Source organism: Panthera leo, chromosome A2, assembly GCF_018350215.1.
Source record: "Panthera leo isolate Ple1 chromosome A2, P.leo_Ple1_pat1.1, whole genome shotgun sequence".
NCBI lineage: Eukaryota > Metazoa > Chordata > Mammalia > Carnivora > Felidae > Panthera > Panthera leo.
In genome coordinates this window covers 145,625,747-145,638,815 of record NC_056680.1, presented here as the reverse complement: position 1 = coordinate 145,638,815, position 13,069 = coordinate 145,625,747, and the positions used below count along the sequence as shown (strand labels likewise).

Here is a 13,069-nt window from a genome sequence, read left to right as displayed (position 1 = left end):
TTTGCAGCTTTTCTTGTTTCTGAAAACACTTACTGCACCATACACATTTTAGGCCAAAAGGTAGGGTAACTTTTAAAAAAATAAAACCAACCTGAACTAAAAGAAGTTGAGGGTTAAGTACTCCCAAGTGTCAGTCAGTGTTGAGCAAATTTGGGCAATCTGTTTGATTTTAACGTTTTCTACTTGCTCAAGTGAGAAAAAGAAACACAGAATTATATAATTTTCATGTACTGACAACCGGAAGCATTACAAACATCTGCAGAAACCAAACATTTCCTGGAACTAAACTCGAGCAGAAATTTATCACGTGAATCTTGTTTAAAGAACCTGGTGAAAAATATCTTCAACCACAGTTACGTAAAAGGTCCAGGAGTGCAGTTCCCGTGGATCAGGTTCCAGAAAGCAGAGCTGAGGAGGCCACGCAGCCGTGGCTCAGGAGGTGCGTGCGCTGGCGCTGGGCTGGGGGTGCAGAGGGGCTCTGAGAGCACAGAATCTAGCACCTCTGTTCTTTTGAAACTCTGTTGAAGGAAGGAGCTTAGAAAATCATGATTGCCAGGAGGACCGTTAGAGATTTCTCTATAATATTAAGTGTTGTCAGTGTGGCTTTGTAGAGGTACTGATTTCATTTTTTTTTAACTTTTTAAATCTTTATTATTTATTTTTGATAGAGAGCAAGCAGGGTGGGGGCAGAATGAGAGGGAGACACAGAATCTGAAGCAGGCTTTTCAGGCTCTGAGCTGTCAGTACAGAGCCTGACGTGGGGCTCGAACTCACAAACTGTGAGATCATGACCTGAGCTGAAGTCTGACACTCAACCAGCTGAGCCACCCAGGAGCCCTGGTGCTGATTTTATTTTGTCTGTCTTAAGCCCTCTAACAAATACCTACACTGGAGATATTTTATTTTGTAGATTAATGTGAAGCTTTTAAGCGTTGAAGGAAGCACACAGCATTTTTCATGGCATTTTAAGATCTGGGTCTGTATTTCTGCCCACTCAGAAGTCTGGTTCACATCAGAATGAAGGACAGAAGTGGAGTCGTCTTTTCCCCAAGGAGCTTGCACTCATTAACATGTTTCCAGGACAGAAAGTAATTTAAGACTTCACAACTTATGTGACATGGAAGAAACAAATTTTGCCTGAAATACTTTGAGGGTCAAGTACAAGTAACTATCTGTCTTTATCATGAAAACCTTCAGTATGGTCATTATAGAATGTGCAGTTTCTTTTAAGAATGCTTGTATCCCTTGGGCCTTCCAGAGTGAGTTAACTGAAAAAATTTTAAGACATTATAGCCTGTCCTGTAGGTTTGAGATTGATCTTTATGTGTTTGCCAGATAAAACAGTCTTAAATGGGTGTTAATTATTACCTGCTCAAATTTAACTAGTAATTTCTGCTTCTTAAGACTGAGTCACACCTGGGTAGGTAAGAGGATGTGGTACTGCGATTTAGGAAGGCATCTTGAGGGGTTTTGAAGTCTGCTGCTGTATACCTCCCATACAAGGCTGTCATAGGGATTACTTGTGATAATGTGGATAAAATGCTTGGCATACAGTAGGTACTTAATAAATATTCTTCATTCTCTCATATTATTGATAATGGCCGCATATATGCAGTTTTTCTAAACTGTATACTAGATTGTTATCGTGGTATACTATATAGTGTCTATATAATATACTGTTCATATAGATGTATACATCTATGTGTATATAATATGCATATAATATACTGTCCATATAGATATATACACCTATCTACGCCTGTCTATGTACTATACGCATTTACTACACACATTTAGATGTATGTACCTATACATAGGCGTGTTAGGATCTATTCTGATTTTAGCAGTGTTGTTTTACATTGACACTTAAGAAAAGCAGCAATAACATACATTGAAAGTGTATAGTTTCTCATTAAATTTTCGGTTTTGATCATTCAGGAAATAATGCAAATGGTTTTGAATTCCTTGGTAATATGAGACAAGGTTGAACAGGGTATAAAAGTAGACTAATAGTATCAGAATCCACCTTGCCCCAGTTTTGTCTGTGAAATTGAGTTCACGTAGAAGTACTGCATCGATAAAATATTCTTTATGTAGCGTCCACTAAGAACTACACTAGGCTTAGACTTGGAGTCTGGGGATTAGAGATGGAAATGTGTGCAGGCAGTGGGAGGAAGGCAGGCAGACTCATGAAAAGAACCTCGAAATCATTTGGCTGCAGGCTGAGAAATGTCTGAAAGTGTTCCAGCAATTCGTCGGTACACCAGAGAAGTTTAAGGAAGAACCTTGTGAAAGAAAGCAGCCACAGCTAGACTCTTAGTCACCGTTCTTCCGATCATCCAGTTTAGGCCTCCGCATAGCTACAAGGTCTTACAGATAATGCAGCAAATAACGTAATAGCGGGAGCTCCAGAGTAACTCTTTCAAGACAACGCTCGCGGGCAAAGCGTTAACAGGTAAACTTAAGCCTCCCAAAAGGAGGATGCAGTTAGATAGCTGCAGTACAAGTTGAAGGAATTTGGTATTGGTAATTGAGATCCAGATGTCTTCTTTTAAAATGCTCCACTTAACTGTTAAAGTTAGTAACATTCATAATATGGGAAAACTAAAATTTCAATGAAAAATATGATAAGTGATGAAATGATACTAATACGGTGCAAGTTACTCTGCAGAATTTTGATTGTGACTGCATGGTCTGTGTTCTCCAAGAGCTTTCTGTTAATAACAGTAAGGTCTCGAGATTTAGGTAGATTGCCTACCCATAATCTTAATTTTTCAACCATTTATTTATTCAGTAAATATATATTGGTGACAAAGCATTTTCTTGCCACTGGAGGGATACAGTATTGGACCCAACAAAAGTTTCTTCCTTCAAGAAGCTTAAAGTCTACAAGGGAAAGTGAAAAAAAGAGGAGAGGGAGGTACCCAGTGGGAGTGATACGAATGAATAAATGAATGAATGGGTATAAACAAATAAAAGTAAATCAAGGTAAGTGGATAGAAAGTTGTAGTGGTGGTGATGAGGTGTGTTACATGAAATAGAGTGGCCAGAGAAGGCCTCCCTGACAGGTTGATACTTGGATTAAGGGTCTGTAGTAGGTGATGGACAGTATCATGCAAACGTCTGTGAAGAAGCACATTCTGGTGAGAGGGAACAGCAGTCTATTGCAAAAACCCTGGCATGAGTGTGTTCACATCCTTGAGGAGTAGCAGAGAAGGCTGTAGGATAAGACAGGGGTGAGTGAGGGAGAGACTGGTAGCGATGAAGCAAGAGGTTTTCTGGGGCCAGTTAAGGACCTTGTAGACCACTATGGTGACTTTTACTGTGAATGGGAAGGGAAGCATTTGGTGGGTTTTGAGCAGAAAATGTTATCTGAATTTTTAAAATCAGTAGGACTCTGGCCTTTTGTTTTGAAAACTGCAACGAGGCAAGGGAAGAATCCGCTGGGAGGCTATTGCTGTAATCCAGATGGAGGTGAAGGAGGCTCAGAGAGCACTTGTGGTGGTGGACGTAGGGAGAAATAGTTAGAATTCAGATATATTTTTAGGATTGAGCCAACAGGATTTGCTGATGGATTGGGTATGTGGTGTGAGGGAAAGGGAAGAGTCTGGGATGACTTGGAAGATGGAATTATCATTTACTGAGATGGGGAATCCTGTAGGAGCATTATTCTCAGTGGGGTGGATCGTCTGGGATTTGGCATGGGGTGATGGTCCATTAAGCTGAGAATTGACTAGTAGATGTAATAAAAATGGTCTCTACTGCCTTTTTTGTTTTTTTTTTTTCTGACCTGAGTAGCCTTAAATGAATTCAGTTAACCTCTCTCTGGAGATAACAATACTTCCTGCCTCATAGAGTGGCTGTGATGAACAGTTTAAATGGATAATTCATTTTTATTTTATTTTTAAAAATTTTTTAATGTTTATTTTTGAAGGACAGCGAGCATGAGTGGGGGGAAGAGCAGAGAGAGAGGGAGACACAGAATCTGAAACAGGCTCCAGACTCTGAGCTGTCAGCACAGAGTCCAGTGTGGGGCTCGAACTCACAAACTGCGAGATCATGACCTGAGCTGAAGTTGGACGCTTAACCGACTGAGCCACCCAGGCATCCCTGGATAATTCATTTTTAAATGCCTGTCTCAGTGCCTGGCTAGTTCAAGATGGTTGGATAGTTAGAGGGTTGGATAGATACCCAGACCTCACATAGTTCAAGATGGAAGTCATTGGTGGCTTTAACAAGAGCAGTTTTAGGTCAGCAGTGGGGACAAAGGCCTGATTAGAATGGGTTCAAGTGAGGATGGGAGGAAAGAATTGGAGACCGCAGATATAGTCAGCTCTTTTGAGTATTCCTATAAAATTGGATTGGAGAAATGGGAGTTTATTCATTGGAATGTGGGGTCAAGAGAGAGGTCTTTTTCTGTCTCCCTTTCCTTCGGGTTGGAAGAAAGTACAGACTGTTTATATGTTGAAGGGAGTCATCCCTTGTAGAGGGGACCATTGATGATACAGTTGGATTTAGGATTGTGAGGTGTTTTGGCCATAGATAACAAGTTGACTCAGCTAACCAGAATGTCCTTTGTCTCCTTACTTTCTCCTTCTCAGTCTTTTATTCGTTCGTTCACCAGATACTTAGTGAAGGTTCACAAGGTGGCAAGGACCGCGCCAGGTGCTGGGTAAAGACTGAAGATGAAGGGGTGAATCAAACAGGAGTGAAAAGTACGAGTCCTTTTTGGGAGAGAATACCATGGGGTAACTTAGGTTGGGGGCATTAGGAGACTCTGCGACGTGAAGTGTGGCCACAACCGAGAAAAGCATTCTGAGCCAAAAGAACAGAGCAGGCAGAGGCCCTGGGGCAGGGAAGGCCTGCTGCCTTTGAGGATTTGAGAGGTTGGAAAGGACCAGGTCTCCCTGTTAAGGTTTTGGATTATATCCAAGGAGCAGTGGGAGCCATTGAAAAGTTTTAAGTCGGGAAGTGACACGATGAGGTTTGCATTGGGCAAGAAAACCCCCTGTGGGGCTGTGTGTCAAGGTGAATGGACTGGAGGGGGTAAGAGTGCAAGAAGGGATACCAGTTTAGGCCAAAAGATAGTATCTGTGAAAATCTTTAGACCTAAATACTAAACAGTTTTGGTGTGAAACGTACAGAATTGAGAATATCCTCTGGCAGAATTTTCTTTGAGCAGAATTAGCAGCTGTGAAGAGAGCATTTCTTGTTAAAAATAATATCAACACAGAAGAGTCAGACAATGTCAGTGATTTCAGATTATTTAACATAAAATGAAACTTTGAAAAAGACTTTGGCAACGGTGAACGATTGAAAAAGAATACCATGTCAGCCTTTTTTCTTAGCAACAGTACCAGTGACACGGTATGAGAGATAGACTCTTATTAAGTAAACAGATTGAAGTACATGCATATGTACCAAGAATAATTAATCTGCCTGTGGTATTTTCAGCGTTCATGTAATGTAAATAAGCCTTTAATTTTTTTGCTTTAATGTAGTGGATGTAAATTATTTTTATTTTTTCAGAATATAAACCAATATAATAAAGACCATTTATTAGTTAATAAATAAATATTTCCAAAGTTCCTCTTTTCACTCTCAGAAGTGTCTTAATTTTGCACCATGATTATAGAATGAGGATCTACTGGTTGAAGGGTCGGGCCGGTAAAAGGGTGACCAGGTGATAGTCCAGGATGCATGCATTATTAAACTGAGTTAGGCTTCTCCCCAGAGAGAGTTCTTAAAACAGAGGGTGGTTAGAATGCAAAGTATTGCTCTCTCTGCTCACCCAGAATTCCAGGGCCATGAATTAACGTGTTCTGAGCCCTCACTTAAAGAGAAAAGAAAGAAAAGAAGCAAGTTATTTTCTATCTAGACAAGACACTCGCGAGAATTCTCTCTTGGTTGTAACTCCATTTTTTATTTTCCTCACACAGGCATTTTATTAATGCCTTTGAAGGTTAGAAGATATTTTACCTTCTGGAGTTTCTCTGACTCACGGATGATCTCAGCTCAAACCTGCCAGTTCAGGGGAGATGATCGATAACACCCTCAGATGATCGACATCTGAGTAAGTAGATACTGCTGTGTATTGTGTTTAACTGCTTTAAAAAAAATAAAATTTTGTAACTTTAAAGGCTTAAAGTATTATGCATTTTAATGGGGTTTTTAAAATTTTGTTGTTGAATAATGATGGCAATTATTGTAATTCCTATAAGTGAATATTCATAAATAATGGGTTTCCAGAAGTTAATCCCCTAATGATAAAAAAAAGTTAGTGAAAACATTTTCCGTGCATAATACTTTACCTTTTAAGAAACATATTGAAGACCTAAATGCATATATTAAAAATTTAAAAGCATTCTCCTTAGTGCTTTATTTTACTTTCATATTAAGAAATGCAAAATTATTAGTAAGACTGTTAACTGTTAATGAATTTTAAAAATGCAGTTATATCCTTACAGAAATTGTCTTTTAACATGGAATATATTTTGGTTAACTTGAAATAAATACTGGTTTGTTTTGTGGAAGTAGAATTTTAATAGCTCTTTCTATTTGAAAATAATAATGTTTTTTCCTGCTAATGTAGACAAGAACATAGAATCTCTCTGTATTTAACTTTCGTTTTTAATTGAGGAGACTAAGAAAGAAGAGCATGCATGCTTTCTAATCAAAACCTCTGAATGAAATTTAAAGAGTTGGGCCAGTAATCTTGATATAAATTATTTCTCAGAATGAAAGCTGTTATTCCTCTTGTTATATCATTTGAAACTGTTTTAACAAAACTAGGAAACCATGAGGTTGTACCATGGTCTTGTTTTGGAATGTGAAGTTCAAAACAATTAATAAATATACAAGATGTTCCCCTCTTCAATGGGGTTATTTAAATTAGGTCTATATCTGTGCTGTCCCATATGGTAGCCACTGGCCACACGTAGCTACTGACATTTAAAATGTGGCTAGCCCCAGTGGAGATGTGTTATGCATAAAATACACACCACATTGCAAAGACTTAGTCTGAAAAAAAGGCTGTGAAATATTTTATTAATAATTTTGTATGAACCACATGTTGGAATAATAGTTGTTTAGATCTGTTGGGTTAAGTAAGCCACTTAATGTTTTCTTTTACTTTTCTGTGTGACTGATTGCTAGAAAATTCTAAATTACTTGTGGATTACGTTATATTTCCAAAGGGCAGAGTTAGCCCGTCATCGTATATGGTTAACAATTCTTAGTTATCCATTATGCGGTATTCTTTAGGCTTGAACCTTCTGGTGTGTGCATGGATAAATGAATATAAATCTGTATTCTTTTTAGAATAGGATTCTTTGATTTATCAGATATTTATTAGTGCTTACATGTGCCAGACAGTAGTCCGGGCACTGGTGATACAGTCAGGAACAAAATAAAACTTCCTGCCTTCATGGAGTTAACTTTCTCATAGAGACTAAAAACAGACTAAGGTAAGTAAGAAAAAAATACATAATCTGTTAGAGAGCCATAAGTGCTTTCAAGGAAAGCCTCACTGCACGGGTGATGTTCGAGCAAAGAGTTGAGGAAGGTGAGCGAAAGACCCTCCGGATATTTGGGGCAGAGCGTTCCAGGCAGAAGGAATAGCAACACAAAGACGTCGTGGCAGGAGCTCTCCTGTTTGTTGGCATGGGGGAAGGAGGCGTGGTGATGGCTTGGAGACAGTGAGGAGGAGATGAAAGGGAGTGCGTGGGCACGTCAGGCGAGCACTTGCAAGGATTTTGGCTTCGAGTAAGGTGGAAAGCAGTCGGTGGGTTTCGAGATGAGAAGTGGCAGGATCTTTCTGTGGAAGCTGTTTTGACAAAATGCTCGGGGGTGAGGGTGGGAGCGTTCGCAAGAGTGGAAGCAGAGAGCCCCGGTTCAGGGCTACCGCAGTGACCCAGGCGAGAGATGGTGGTGCCTGAGCCCATAAACGAGGAAAGTGACGAGAAGTGGTGGAATTAACTAATTACCCATTACTGTGGACTTGGATGTGGAAAGAGAGAGAAAGAGATATGTCAAGCTGTTCCACCTTAACAGCTGAGGAATGGAGTGGAGTTGCCTTTGGTTGAGATTGGGAGGAACAGATTGACGGGGAGGGGGTGCTTAGTTTGCGACACATTAACTCTGGGAAGCCTCTGTAGACATCTAAGTGGAGAGGTCAGGTAAGCAGAGCCTGGAGTTCAATGAGAGGTCGGGGCTGAAGAGGCAAATCGGAAATCATAAGCAATTATCATTACTTAAAGCCCAAAGAAGAGTTGAAGCCACCGAGGCGGTGAGCACAGATGGAAAAGAGGAGAGGAAACAGACCGTAATTCCGTAGCATCATCCACACTCAAAGATGCCCATCGGACGATGTTACTGAATTAGTTTTCTCAGGTGTGGCAATGATGCTGGAGTTACATAGGAGGTGTTCTTATTTCTGGAAGATGCATACTTAGGTATTTAGGAGTGAAATGTCCTACGTCTGTTTTCCCCTTTCGGATGGTCTGGCAGAAAGGAATTACAGAAAAAGGTGGAGGAAGCATGGTGAAATGTCAGCAGTAGGCCTTTAGTAGGTATTCAGACATGACTCCCCGAGTACTTTCAACTTTTCTGTAAGTTCAAAAGTTTCTTTACAAGTGCCTCCGAAGAGGGACAGATGTGAGGATGGTGGGCTGCCGTTTTTCATAAGCCCTTGATGAGTATTTGACTCTATAAACTACATACATGTTTAAGTTTGATAAGAATAAAAAGCAGTAAAATAAGTCAAATCTAATAAGGGGAAACATTATAATTTTGAGAAATGTTATGTAATAATCAAGTCCGTTCTTTGGAAATTAGTACTTTTTAAATATGGCCGTTGAGTCTTAGGACTGGAATTTACCTTGGAGACCTCTCAGCCTGCCTCCTCTACCCTAGAAATTAATAAAGTGAGTTTCAGGGGAATTAAGGGACTTGCACAAGGTCACATGCCTGTGTAGCAGCAGAGCCAGGACTAGAAGCCAGATCTTTGTACTGCTGTTCCATTAGTTAAAAAAAAAGGAAGCAGAGAGGTCTAGGACCCAAACAAAGGACCACGGCAACAATCAGAGCTCGGGAGTCTGAACAAGAAGCATGAGGAAGAGACGGGAAGGTAAACATTGGGATATTCAAGTCACCAAGGGGAGAAAGTGTCTCGGGAAGCAAGAATAACCAGCATTGTCAAATGCTCCTGATGGGTTAGGTAAGACTCGAGCTGAAAATCGATCCTTGACTTTAGCAACGAGGAGGTTGTTAGTGACCTTGACAAGAGGAGGAGGTTTTAGTGAAGTCAGAGGGAAACAGATTTGAGGGAGAGCCTGGAGGAAATGCCTGGAAGAGGGTGAATGTAGACCCTTTTCTGAGGAACTGTGGAGGCAAAAGGGAGTCAGGGTTTTGGTTTTGTAGATGAAATAAATTACCTCATTTCTCCCAATGTGTGCATTAGGAGAGATTTCAAGGTACTCTTCGGAAATGCTCCACCAGATTTGTGGCATTTAAGACCACCACCTTGTGTATGTGTGTATGGGTAGGGTTACTGTTTCCCTCCCAGAAGGATTTCATAGAACAGTGTTTGGTAGAGAGAGAGAGAGAGAGAGAGAGAGAGAGAGAGAGTGTAGAGGTTGGCATTGTGTTAAAGGTTGCTTTTATAATTGTTACAAATTTGACTTCATTTCTTCTTGCTCAGGGTCTGTATTCTCATAGCTATAATTAAAATTTTTAAGGAAATAAATAAATGCTGAGCCTATTCTCAACTGAAAGTGTTGAGAAGGCTATTGCTTGGGGGGGGGGGGGTAATCTGTTTTCCTTGCCTTTAAAGAAGGTACCAAAATGTTGGAAGAGATGGCTGCAAAGACATGCCCAAGGTCACAAGACAAAATGTCGCCAGAATAACTGGATCTTAGATCTGATCCACCTGCCACGTGGAATACTTAATCCCTGTGTATTTCACTTCCAACAGGTATAAAATGAGGATAAGATTTGCTCCACCTCCTGCATGAGGTTTTCGTGTGTCAGCTACAAAGCATTCTATACACACGAGTCACAGTGCTAAAGGCAAGTTAGGCTTGAGGGTTTTCTGAATAACTGGGGAGAAAATGTGTTAACAAAATGTGGATTGAGACGACTTATAACAATAATAGTGGAGCCTGCAAGAGTTTGCTTTTTGCCCCTGTCAGGCATTGTTAATAACACCACAAAATCCGTCGTCTTTGGGCCCATCAGAGTTTTGTGGTTAAGAGTCATGGCTGAGATCCAAGCAGTCAATCAGTTAATCCCCTAGGAACTCAAAATTACTGAACAACTGACTGTTCTAGTACTTTTAATACAACGTTAGTTTGCTGGCACTGTGTGGCAGGGCTCTTAAATGGAAAACGACGCAGGCTATGATGATAAATTTTATGTCAGACTCGGAAAGCAGTTCTGCATTTGATACTCCAAGTGGAATTATAGTCATACTATATTTTTAAGAGGTTTACGTTCTGGGAGGTTGAGAGATTAAAAATGGATAGATAGCCAAGGTCACTCCCATTAATGATGATGTAAAGAGATCGGGTGGTTCTTTCTTAATAAAACAAGTATAAAATTGGACAAGATTGACAAAAGCAGTAATTTCTGGCACTGGAGAGAGACTGGAAAGGCAGACAATGATCACACTGGAACGTCGGGTAAGACGAGTGGGAGTTCTGTGGCCTTTCTTGCCGGGGCCCCTCCCCCGCCTCTTATCTCACTTGGTGAGAACTGCAGTTTTACCAGCGGGTACTTCTTACCAGAAGTGATAGATGCAGTTTGGTGGGGTTGGCGGTAAAAACCCACAGCTTTGCTGGTTAAAAGTGGCACACTCCGTTCATAATGGACAGGGAGAACCCACAGCTTTGCTACCTCGGTTTTGCAGGCTTGGGTTGGGGCCACCGGCCAGAAATTTAACGGGGAGATCCCTGAAAGGAGAGAGCCATTGAAGGGCTGACATCAGCTCTCCGCGCAGTCTTGGCTGAGGGCTAAACTTTGCATGCCTTAGGGGATAGAGACTCAAGACAGCCCAGCAAAAAAGCGAAAGTCAGGGAGTTCCTTGAGAGCTGGAGACAACTTCGAATGCTTTTTCAACCTACATATAGCTTCCTCAGTAGAGGGGGGAAGCCTTACAGGTACAATGTATTTGGGCACAGCCTCTCCCCAAATCACCGTGGCCTGTGGCTGACCAGGACACTATGAAGACACAGAGGTAGCCTGGAGGGAACCAGGCCACAGAACAGAAATACGAATTTCAAAAGTAAGTAGGGGTGCCTGGCTGGCTCAGTCAGTGGAGCGTGCGACTCTTGATCTCAGGGTTGTGAGTTCGAGCCCCACGTTGGGCGTAGAGATTACTTCAAAACAAAGCAAAACAAAAAACTAAGACAACAGGGGCCACATTCATGGAAGAGGCAGATTCTACCGTAGAAGTGCAAGCAAATTTCTAAGAGGAGCGCCACCCCTTGGAAAACTGAGGTCTGTCAGCTGGTAAGTGGATGACTAAAACGTGGTGTATTCATATAGTGGAATACTATTAGGCAGTAAAAAGGAATGGTGTACTGACACAGGCTATAATGTGGGTGAACCTTAAAAACATCATACTAAGTGAAAGAAGATAGCTCCATTTAAATGAAATGTCAAGAATAGAGAAATCCATTCATAATAGCATCAAAAAGACCAAAATACATATAAATGAATTCAATGAGAGAAGTTTAATCAAAGGTAGTAAGTATACCCAAATAGGGAGGAATATATTGCCATGGTTATAGGTTGGAAGGCTTAATATAGTTAATGTGGCAGTTTCCCCCAAATTAATCTATAGGTTCAACAATGTTGTCAAAATCTCAGAAAGGATTTTTAGAGAAGTATCTATAGAGAAAACAGAGTCTAAAATTCGTATGGAAATGCAGAGAATCTAGAATAATCAAAGTGACTTTAAAAAAGAAGTAGGTTGGGGGATGTGTAGTACCTGGTTTCACAACCTACCATAAAGCTACAGTAGCAAAGACTGTGGTATACGCATAGGGATAGACATATAGATCAGTGGAACAGAATGTCTAGAAATAGTTGTATTTCCTATGTGGTCCACTACGTTTCAACAGAGGTACTGATGTAATTCAGTAGGGACACCATAGTCTTCTCAGGAAACAGTACTGCCACAATTGGATACCCATGTAAACTAAAATGTGCTTGATTTTTACTTTACAACACACACAAAAATAAACTTGAAATGGATCATAGGAAATATAAAGAAGAAAACATAGCAGGAGGTTTTCTTGTCTTGAGTTAGACAGAGACTTAGCAAATAAGATATAAAAAGCATGAGGTATATAAAAGAAAAAATGATAAACTGGACTTCATCAAAGTTGCAGTTTGCTTTTCAGAAGACACCACTGTTAAGAAAATGAAAAGTCAGGCCACATATTGGGAGAAAATATTTATAAAACAGATAATCTGATAAAGGATTTGTGTCTTGAAAATATATGAAGAGCTCTCTTAAAACTCAATCCATAAGAGAGTAACCTAATTTAAAAACGTGCAAAAGATTTGGATAGACATTTTACCAAAGAAGGTACATGAATGGTACGTAAATGCACACATGAAAAGATTTTCAACATCATTAATCATTAGGGAAACGCAAATTCAAGCCGTAAGATACTGCTGTGCACCCACTCTACTGGCTAAAATTAAAAAAGACTGACAGTCCATGTGTTGGCAAGGATGTAAAAACAAACAAACACAAAAAAAACCCAGAATACTCACACATTGGTAGTGGGAATATAAAATGGTACAGCCATTGTTGGAAAACGTTTGTTAAAAAGTTCAGCATACACTTAACATATGACCCAGCAATTCCATCCCTAGGTAGGCCATCAGGAGAAGTACCAGCATATATCTAGACAAAAACTCATATACAGTGTTCATAACAGCTTTATCTATGGTTGTCAAAAACTAGAAATTGTGTAAATGCCCATCAGCAGATGGGTGGATAAGTAAATTGTTACACAGTAAAGGAAAGCAATGGACTGCTGATATATACAACAGCATG

General features: G+C 40.2%; 1 long non-coding RNA gene across 1 annotated transcript in view; it reads left to right on the top strand.

Annotated features, from left to right (window-relative positions):
- The window catches only part of LOC122211606, a 49,056-nt gene extending 42,982 nt beyond the window's left edge, over positions 1-6,074 (top strand). The window contains exon 3 of the long non-coding RNA XR_006198737.1: positions 5,940-6,074. This is a non-coding gene — a long non-coding RNA (uncharacterized LOC122211606). The remainder of the gene's footprint in view (positions 1-5,939) is intronic.
- The last annotated feature ends 6,995 nt before the right edge of the window (positions 6,075-13,069 follow it).